This window comes from Dromiciops gliroides, chromosome 5 (assembly GCF_019393635.1).
Source record: "Dromiciops gliroides isolate mDroGli1 chromosome 5, mDroGli1.pri, whole genome shotgun sequence".
NCBI lineage: Eukaryota > Metazoa > Chordata > Mammalia > Microbiotheria > Microbiotheriidae > Dromiciops > Dromiciops gliroides.
This window is the reverse complement of record NC_057865.1, coordinates 81,741,839-81,749,917: the sequence shown is the minus strand read 5'-3', so window position 1 is coordinate 81,749,917 and position 8,079 is coordinate 81,741,839. Positions and strand designations below refer to the sequence as shown.

Here is an 8,079-nt window from a genome sequence, read left to right as displayed (position 1 = left end):
GGGAGGAGGAGAGGGAAGGAAAACACACACGCACACGCAGACACACACACACACGCACGCACACAAAACCAACATGTGAAGGGGGAGGCAGCAGCGGCCTGGGGAAGGGATTGAAAAGTTTCCCCCGGCAGCCAGGCAGGCCGGCGGGCGCGCCTCCCAACTTCTCATCCCCGCCGCCGCCGCCGCCCCCCTCCCCCGGTCCCCCTCCCTCCCTCCCTTCTCGCTCCCCGCGCCTTCCTCGCTCGCTCGCTCCCTCCCTCCCTCCCCGGCTCGGGAGCCAGCCCGCCGCCCGCCGCCCGCCCGCGCGCCGCCGCCGCCGCCGCCGCCGCAGCACCAGGTGAGGAGCGGAGCGACGCTGTAAGTGGGGAAGAGGCGGGCGGGCTGAGGGGGAGGCTGGGGCTGGGGCTGGGGCGGCAGGGCGGAGGGGGCCCCGCCGGGCGGACTCGGCCCCCGCCGCCCCGGGGCGGCCCCCGCGCGCGCCCTCCCCGCCGCCCCTTCCTTCTCGTCCTCCATTGTCGCGGCTCCTTTCCCGCCCCCCCGCCTCGGGTCTCTCGCCTTCTCTCTCCCGGGGCGGGTTGTGTGATGGAGGATTATCAACATGGCGCCTTCCAAACTCCCGAGCCCGCGGGCCCCGCCGGGAGGGGTGGTGAGGGAAAGGGAGGGCGGCGGCCACGGGGACCTGTCCCCCGGGCAGGTCGCCCCCCGCCCTCACCCCGGGGCGCCCCTCCCGCTCCTTCCCGCCCTTCCCTGCCGTGCGGTCCCCTGAGCTCGGGGGAGAGGGCGAAGGAAGGAAGGAGGGCGAGGGGCGGGAGTGTGTGTGTGTGTGTGTGTGTGTGTGTGTGTGTGTGTGTGTGTGTGTGTGTGTGTGTGTGTGTGTGTGTGCGTGTGTGCGCGCGTGTGCGCGCGCGCGGGGGGGGGTGGAAACCTGGGGGCGCCCGGAGGAGCCCGAGGCGGCGGCGACGGCGGCTGCGAGGATCCCGAGCATAATGGTGGGGAGAAGCAGCCCACCCCGGGGGGGGGGCGGGGAAGGGAGACCCTGTATTGTTGTGCTCTCGACCCCCCACCCCCAGCCCCGCGACCAGCCCTCCTCTCGCTCCCTCGGCCCGGCCGAAGTTGGCCGCGGGAGCCGCGTGGGGCGGCGCGGCCGGGCTCCCCGGCCGGGAGGTGGAGGGCGGGGGGCAGCCGTGGGCGGCGCATCCTGGCGTCGTGGCTTCTGGACGGGCGTCTGGTTTGTTTGGTTTTTCCTTTTTTTTTTTTTGCTTTTTCGGAGGGCTGAGAGGAGTGACCCCCTCCGCGTCCCCTCCCCCTCCCGGCCGTGGCTTTCAAAGGACGGTGGGAAAAGCTTCCCTTGGAAGAACCGCGGCCGAGGCCTGGTCGGCAACGGGAAAGCCGGGGCGTCGCGTGGAGGCCGAGGGCCGGCCGCGTTCGGGCCGGTAGCCCGGACCCTTCCCCGGGAGCCCGCTCCCCCCCACCCTGGGGAACGTGTGTGTGTGTGTGTGTGTGTGTGTGTGTGTGTGTGTGTGTGTGTGTGTGTGTGTGTGTGTGTGTGTGTGTGTGTGTGTGTGTGTGTGTGTGTGTGTGTGTGGCGAGGGCCGGGAGGTGGGGAGGAGGCCGGCGGAGCCTTGTCGGGCGAGCAATGGCAGCGGACGCCGTAGCCGGGCCCCTGCGGGACGCGGGCGCGAGCGGGGCTTCCTGCCCCCGGCCGCCGCGGGCCTGGCGGCGCCTCCGCCGCCCTCCTCCCTCAACAGGTTCCCGCTCGGCAAATACAAATAACACAAAGTTCCTCCCCTCCCGCCCACCTTCTCGTGCCTTTCTGGGCCGTTTGGTACTAGCGGTCGCCGCTGGCGAGGCTTTTTTTCGTCCTTTTGGGAGCTTTTGAGAAAAGCAGCGTTTGTGGTATTTGAGAGAGAAGCCCCTCATTCCTTTCCAGACTCCCCAGTGTCCTAATGGCGTCCCAGGGGAGGGGGTCAGCTTCGGAAGAAAGACATTGTCCGGTCAGTTGGCTCTTGCTGCCCCCGACCTCTTGGAGGAAGTCCTTCCTCTCCCCGAGCTTCTGGAGCTTTTACATTGTGTGTTCTCTGATTGTCGGCCCTACGTCTTGTCTGTCCCTTTAGACCGTCCCTCTGGCTGCCAGCGTCTCTGTGTGACACTAGAAGCCTGTGTATACATATATATCACGGGAACTTTGGGATAGTCTGCGGCGAAAAGCCACAGCAGCAAAAGTTCCCTCAGTGAGAGCCCGTGTTGGAAATATGGAACTGATCATTTGTGAGATACTATTGCATTCCCATGAAGGAACATTATGAAGCAGGTGGAGTTGGGAGTGAAAAGGACGTTATTGGTTCACACTTTTAGAGTACCTGGAACTTTTTAGTCTCTTGGGTATTTAACACAAGGGAGCTAGCACTGCATCACTTTAATAAACAATTTTATTGTCTTTTTGTCCTAAAATAAGTTTCTAAAGAAAAACGACTTTTAATAGTTTTCTCTTTTCATATAAACTCGGCTTTGTGAGTTTTAATTCACACCTTGTTAAAAGGCACTAAACAGACTTTTTTTAACCGGACTTAGGGGAAATAAGATCATCTTAGGGGTAGCAATCTTTGGATACAATTACATTTACTTGCAAGATATTGGAGAAATAGTTCTTCGGTGTTTCGAAAGTTGTCTTTACATAGATGGCTTTTTTAAGACAACTACCCGTTTGTATTTTTTTTTTGGTTTCAGAATATCTAAGCTATTGAAGCATAAGAGCTATTACTAACTATATCCAATACCCTTGTAATATTCTGCTTTATGTTGTCTGGCCAGTTCTGGGACAGTGGTCTGCTGCTTGGTTTTATAATCATTTATGTTAACTGTTAGTCATTCTTTTTTGATGAACTAATAACTTAGGAGTTCAAAGATCAGAAAAGATAATGTAGCTAAGTTCATAGTAATTTCCTAGATAAATTTGAGATGAGTTCATCAAAACTATAATGATGAATAGCTGTCGGTGATTTTTCTTTTATTAAAGCACTTTTGCTATGATTTTAACATAATCTTTTAGCTTAATAAGGCACTTTTCACAAGCCCAGATATTTTATGGACAATAAATTTGGTCATAGATGTCAGCATCCCTACTTGGTACACTGTTTAAGCATTCTTTAGTCCTCAGAGTGGTGACCTTCAACAAGTCACTTCTTACATGTGTGGACCTCAATTTCTTCATCTGTAAAATGAAGGGTTTGGTTTAGATGGCCTCTGAGGTCTTTTCTAACTCTAGTTCTGTGAATCTTTTATTTGGGTCTTTCTCCAAAGTGTAACACAAAATATACCATGTATATACTTCCGGAAAGAACTCTGAGTGTTGATGCCCTCTGTATGCCTAGGGCAATGTTTCTAGGTTGCATTGGTATATCGGTCTTTAGTTGGATACAGTGAAATCTAGTGATAATGTTGAATACAAGTATTCTAATGATTTTAACCAGAGTTTGACTGCAGCCCTAACTACCTGGTGTCCTATTATATTTTCTTTTTATCCCTACAAATCAGATCCACATGGAAAACTTTGCAATTAAGTAGTTATAGGAAAGAAAAGAACTGGAATGCAAAAATTTGCTGTAAAGTGTTTTTTTTTGTTTTTTACATAATGTTTTAAAGTTTATCCTACTCTGCTTTGAAAACTCCTGCTATTAAACATGGGGTTTAACAGTGATCTTTTTGCTATGGGAATGGTTCTTTCATGTGAAAAACGCATTTTTCATCATCTAGGCATTTTATAAGGAAAGACATTTCTCTTTCTAGGTATTACTTTCCAAATAGGTTAATGCATGATTTATTTTTACTAGGTTTTTTTTTCCCCTTGGTGGTTTTTCAGTATAAACTTAAGTTCATAGTTCTTTAAAAAGGGATTCTGAACTCTTTTCTCACCTGTTTGGACTTTGTTGTTGTTTAGTAAAACCTGCCTTGGTTGAAAGAAGATTGATATTCTCTCATCCTTTGTCTTGAATGTTTTGTTTTGGTTTTTTCCCCAAGCAAGCTTATGTTGTGCCAACATGAAAAAGAAGATATTCATGCACACAACATTCACCAGTGTCTTTTTTTTTCCATAAGTTACTTTGATAGAGCTCTGATTTCCTCTATGTGGGTACTCCTTCAAATACAGTTTGCCCCCTGGCAATGGTGGCTCTGGCAGTAAAGCAAGATTACATCTTACTTTCCCAGATAACAGTTGCAATGCCCACTCTCCTGAATGAACATAATGTACTGAAAGAACAAATGGGAGTATATAGCTAAGGTTGTCTCTGTCAATAGAGGGAGGTATAGTGGGACTATAAAAGAAAGCCACAGATGAATTTGAGTCTTCACTAGCTGCCAATTTGTTTATGTTCAGTTAGGATCTTTTTTTTGTTGTTTTTTAAAAACAAATTTCTGCCCTTTGATCTATGAGGTACTAAGTATAGAAATGAAAAAGAGTAAAAGATAACTTGACTGTTGTAATACACATTATAGTCACTGTTGAACTGACAATCAGTACTTAAGTAACAATTTACATATCTGATTAGGTTTTTAAAAACCTTAGGGAGCCAATAATGTATTCCATTGTAAGTGGAATCAGTACTGTTCTTGGAGTCAGAAGACGTGGGTTCTGGTGTTGGGTCTGCTCCTTAATAGGTGGGGAAACCTTAGGTCATTTTTAACCTGTGAGCCTCAGTTTCCTCATCTGTAAAAGAGGGCTATGAATAAACTGACTAGTTCACAGGATGATTGTTAGGATCGAGCAGTAATTATATAAAGCTTTAAGGTTTGCAAAGTGCTATATGAATGTGGTTTTTAAAATTTTATTCTTAACAATAACCCCGAAAGGTACTATTATTATCTCCATTTTACAGATGAAGAAACTAAGTCAGAGGTTAAAATGACTTGCCTGTATCATCTAAGTAAGATAAAGTATATAAGGCACTCTGAAATTGCCTTAAAATATTGTGTAAATATAAACTATAATTGATACCTCTATAGCAGTCTTCCTAACTAGAAAAAGAAAAGCTTTTATAAGGTAACTCTATACTACATTCTTATTTACAGGCCTCAAGTCACTTTTAGCTATCAGTGAACAGATCCGAGTGGATATAGGCAGTTATCTGGGGATGTGAGTAAGGGTTTTTTGTTTTTGTTTTTTTGTGATCCAATGGATTGAGTTTCTTTGTGAATGATTTTAAGGATCTTTTAATAATTGGTTCTCAGTAGCAATCCTGTCTGAAGGCTGTGCACTACTTAGAGGTATTGGCTTTCCCTTAATATAGAAGCCTTATTCTTTATTTTTACTCACCACAAAACCTTTGACTACAGCTTTTAATAAATAGCATATTTTAGGTTTTTTCTGCCCATCCTTTATTGAAGTGTTCACCAGATTTGATTTTTAGGAACCCTTGTTTGTTACTTCATGTATCAGGAGTGTTGTGAAATTTCAAAATAAAAGTGAAAGAGCATCAATTAGAATATACATACCTTATAACACTTGGAATAAAGGACGGCTTGGTGATTGTGAAAGGGAAACCTGTCACATTGGTTTGTTCTTTCTTTCTTTTTTTTTTTTTTTGATGAGGCAGTTGGGGTTAAGTGACTTGCCCAGGGTCACACAGCTAGTAAGTGTCAAGTGTCTGAGGTCGGATTTGAACTTTTGAACTCAGGTCCTCCTGAATCCAGGGCTCATGCTCTATCCATTGCTCCACCCAGCTTCCCCACATTGGTTCTTAAAATATTATCTGGACACTGGGTGGTCTACCAGGTTGTCCTCTAGAAGGGTAGTAGTCTCCTCTTTTATAGTATTCATTTTTTAAAATAGTATGACAATTTCTCTGGTTTTGTTTTAGTTACAAATTATTCATTATTCGGTAACATAGTAGATGTCACATTTTAAAGATTACGCCAATATCAACACCAATCCTGGGGATTTTTTTTTCCCATTGGCAAAGAGAAATATAGTGTGGTTTAGGTGTTTGATTGGATTTTTATCCTGAGGATGTATACCACTGACCAAAAAAATGTGTATATTGATACTGAGATAAATGTAAAGTGGTCAAAATACAAGAAGGATGTGAGAGAAAAGAAATAGCCTAAAATACAAACAAGATAATTGTAATGATTAAAACTTAGCTGTATTATATAGAAACTATGGTTGCTACTTTAATGAGAAATTATGTCTGTGCAATATTGTTTTTTCATTAAATTCTATAAGTTTAAAATCTGAAGCTATCTTATAAAATTAGAAAAATTTGTTAGAACTTTTGGGTAAATTTTTATGTTCTGCAAAACTTTGTAGAATAGCTTGTTCTTTTGGATAGATGGCTAAATCTCAGTAGCTTAAAAAGACATTTTAAGATGTTAAAATATCCTGGCATTAAATTTCATCTCTTGAAAAATATTTTCACAAATTAAAGTAATTTTTAAAAATCAGTGGAGATGGGTGGGAGAAGTCCAAGCTTATTAATAAAATAGATTTGACTTTTTCATAAATCTATTGCAATAAAGTACAAAATATTTCTTTTTATGTTATTTTAAAAGTAGCTGAAAATTATTTTGTTTGACATTTCCAGGCATTATCAGTAAATAGTTATTTAGCATTTAATGTGTAAATGGCAGAAGAATCTTGTCTTAAGTTTAGAGTAGAAATAATGGAGGCAACACCTAAATGTTTCACATTGCATTGTAAAGTTGTTGTTTTTTTTTAATCACTGTTGTATAACAACAAGAGAGGTACTTTTTAAATATCATAACACATTGGTGTGGAAAGAGCACCCTGACGGTATAGCTCTGACCTTGGGCAAGTCACTTCATTTCTGGGGGCCTCAATTTTCTCATTTAAAAAATAACAAACTTTGACTGGATAGTGCCAATTAAGTATGAATTTTCCATTGATGCTTCTAATTATGTCCCGCCAAAGAATGAAGTTTAGTAGACTAAATCAGGGACTCTTAATCTTGTTTGTGTTATGGTCCTCCTTTGGCAGTCTGGTGATGTCTTCTGAGAAAACTTTTTAAAATACAATTAATTTTTTTTACTGACAAAACCACTTACGTGGAAATAGTTAGAATATGTATATTTTTAAATTTCAGACTCTAGGTTAAAAACCCCTGGAATTAAGTATTCATGAGTACTTATATCATGGGATCCGAAGAATTTAGAGTTGAAAGGGACATTAGAGATTATCCAGCACAACCCTTTCGTTTTACAGTTGAGGAAACTGAGCCCCAGAGAATTTGAGGGATATGCCTAAATTCACACAAGTATCAAGAAATCTATGGAATGGATTTATTATTAAGAAATTGCATATGGATCACATTTTAAATGCTCTAGGGAAGCAAACCTGATGCAAAGAAACTTTTGGGGGGGGAGTGTGGGGGGGTGATGATGGATGTTTTTATAATGCAAAACACTAATCTGTTTTATAAATTCATATTTATATAATACCTTGAAGCTTTTTAAAGGAAAGCAAATCTTAGTCTGAATAAATGAAAGATGTTTATCTTAAGATGATTTTAATTGAGTCAATATTACTATGTAAACCTTAACTTTAATTATTTTTAAATGAGTTCTAACCTAATATTTTTGCATTAATTTTCTTGAAGCAAAGGTTATTTTTTTTAAGCCACACAACAGAAAAGTAATTGCTATTTAAGCCTTAACTTTGTTATTTCAAATGTGTATTCTAACTAAAGGTCATTAGAAAAAAAAATTGCACAAACACCACAAAAAGCTTTCCTTATAGTGTCCCCCCCTTTAACTTTTCCTAATTTCTCCAGTCATAGTTGCATTAAACTATAGCCACATAAAAATTAAATAATACTTTATATCTACAGCAGTGTCTTAAACACATTTTGTATTTTTGGACATTTAATCCAGACATTTAAATGACAGACACATTCAAAAATTTGTTTTTTCACTGATTTTTTAAGCAAGGTAAATCTTAAATTTTATTTAAAAAAATGAATTAATTTTTTTGCTTAGCTAACAGTATTTTATCAGTTACTTGAATTATTGATTAAATAATTAAATGTACATTTTTAGCTAGGAATTTTTTTAAACGGAGCTTGCAGT

General features: G+C 42.5%; 1 protein-coding gene across 5 annotated transcripts in view; it reads left to right on the top strand.

Annotated features, from left to right (window-relative positions):
• The first annotated feature begins 281 nt into the window (after positions 1 to 281).
• ZMYND11 (zinc finger MYND-type containing 11) overlaps positions 282 to 8,079 on the top strand; it is a 142,991-nt gene continuing 135,193 nt past the window's right edge. For 4 of the 5 annotated variants that reach the window (XR_006353213.1, XR_006353214.1, XM_043965824.1 and 1 more), the window contains exon 1: positions 895 to 989. The gene's annotated coding sequence lies outside the window, so the exon portion shown is untranslated. Of the gene's footprint in view, positions 358 to 894; positions 990 to 8,079 lie in introns of those variants that run through there. The other variant, XM_043965825.1, reaches the window with a different exon arrangement.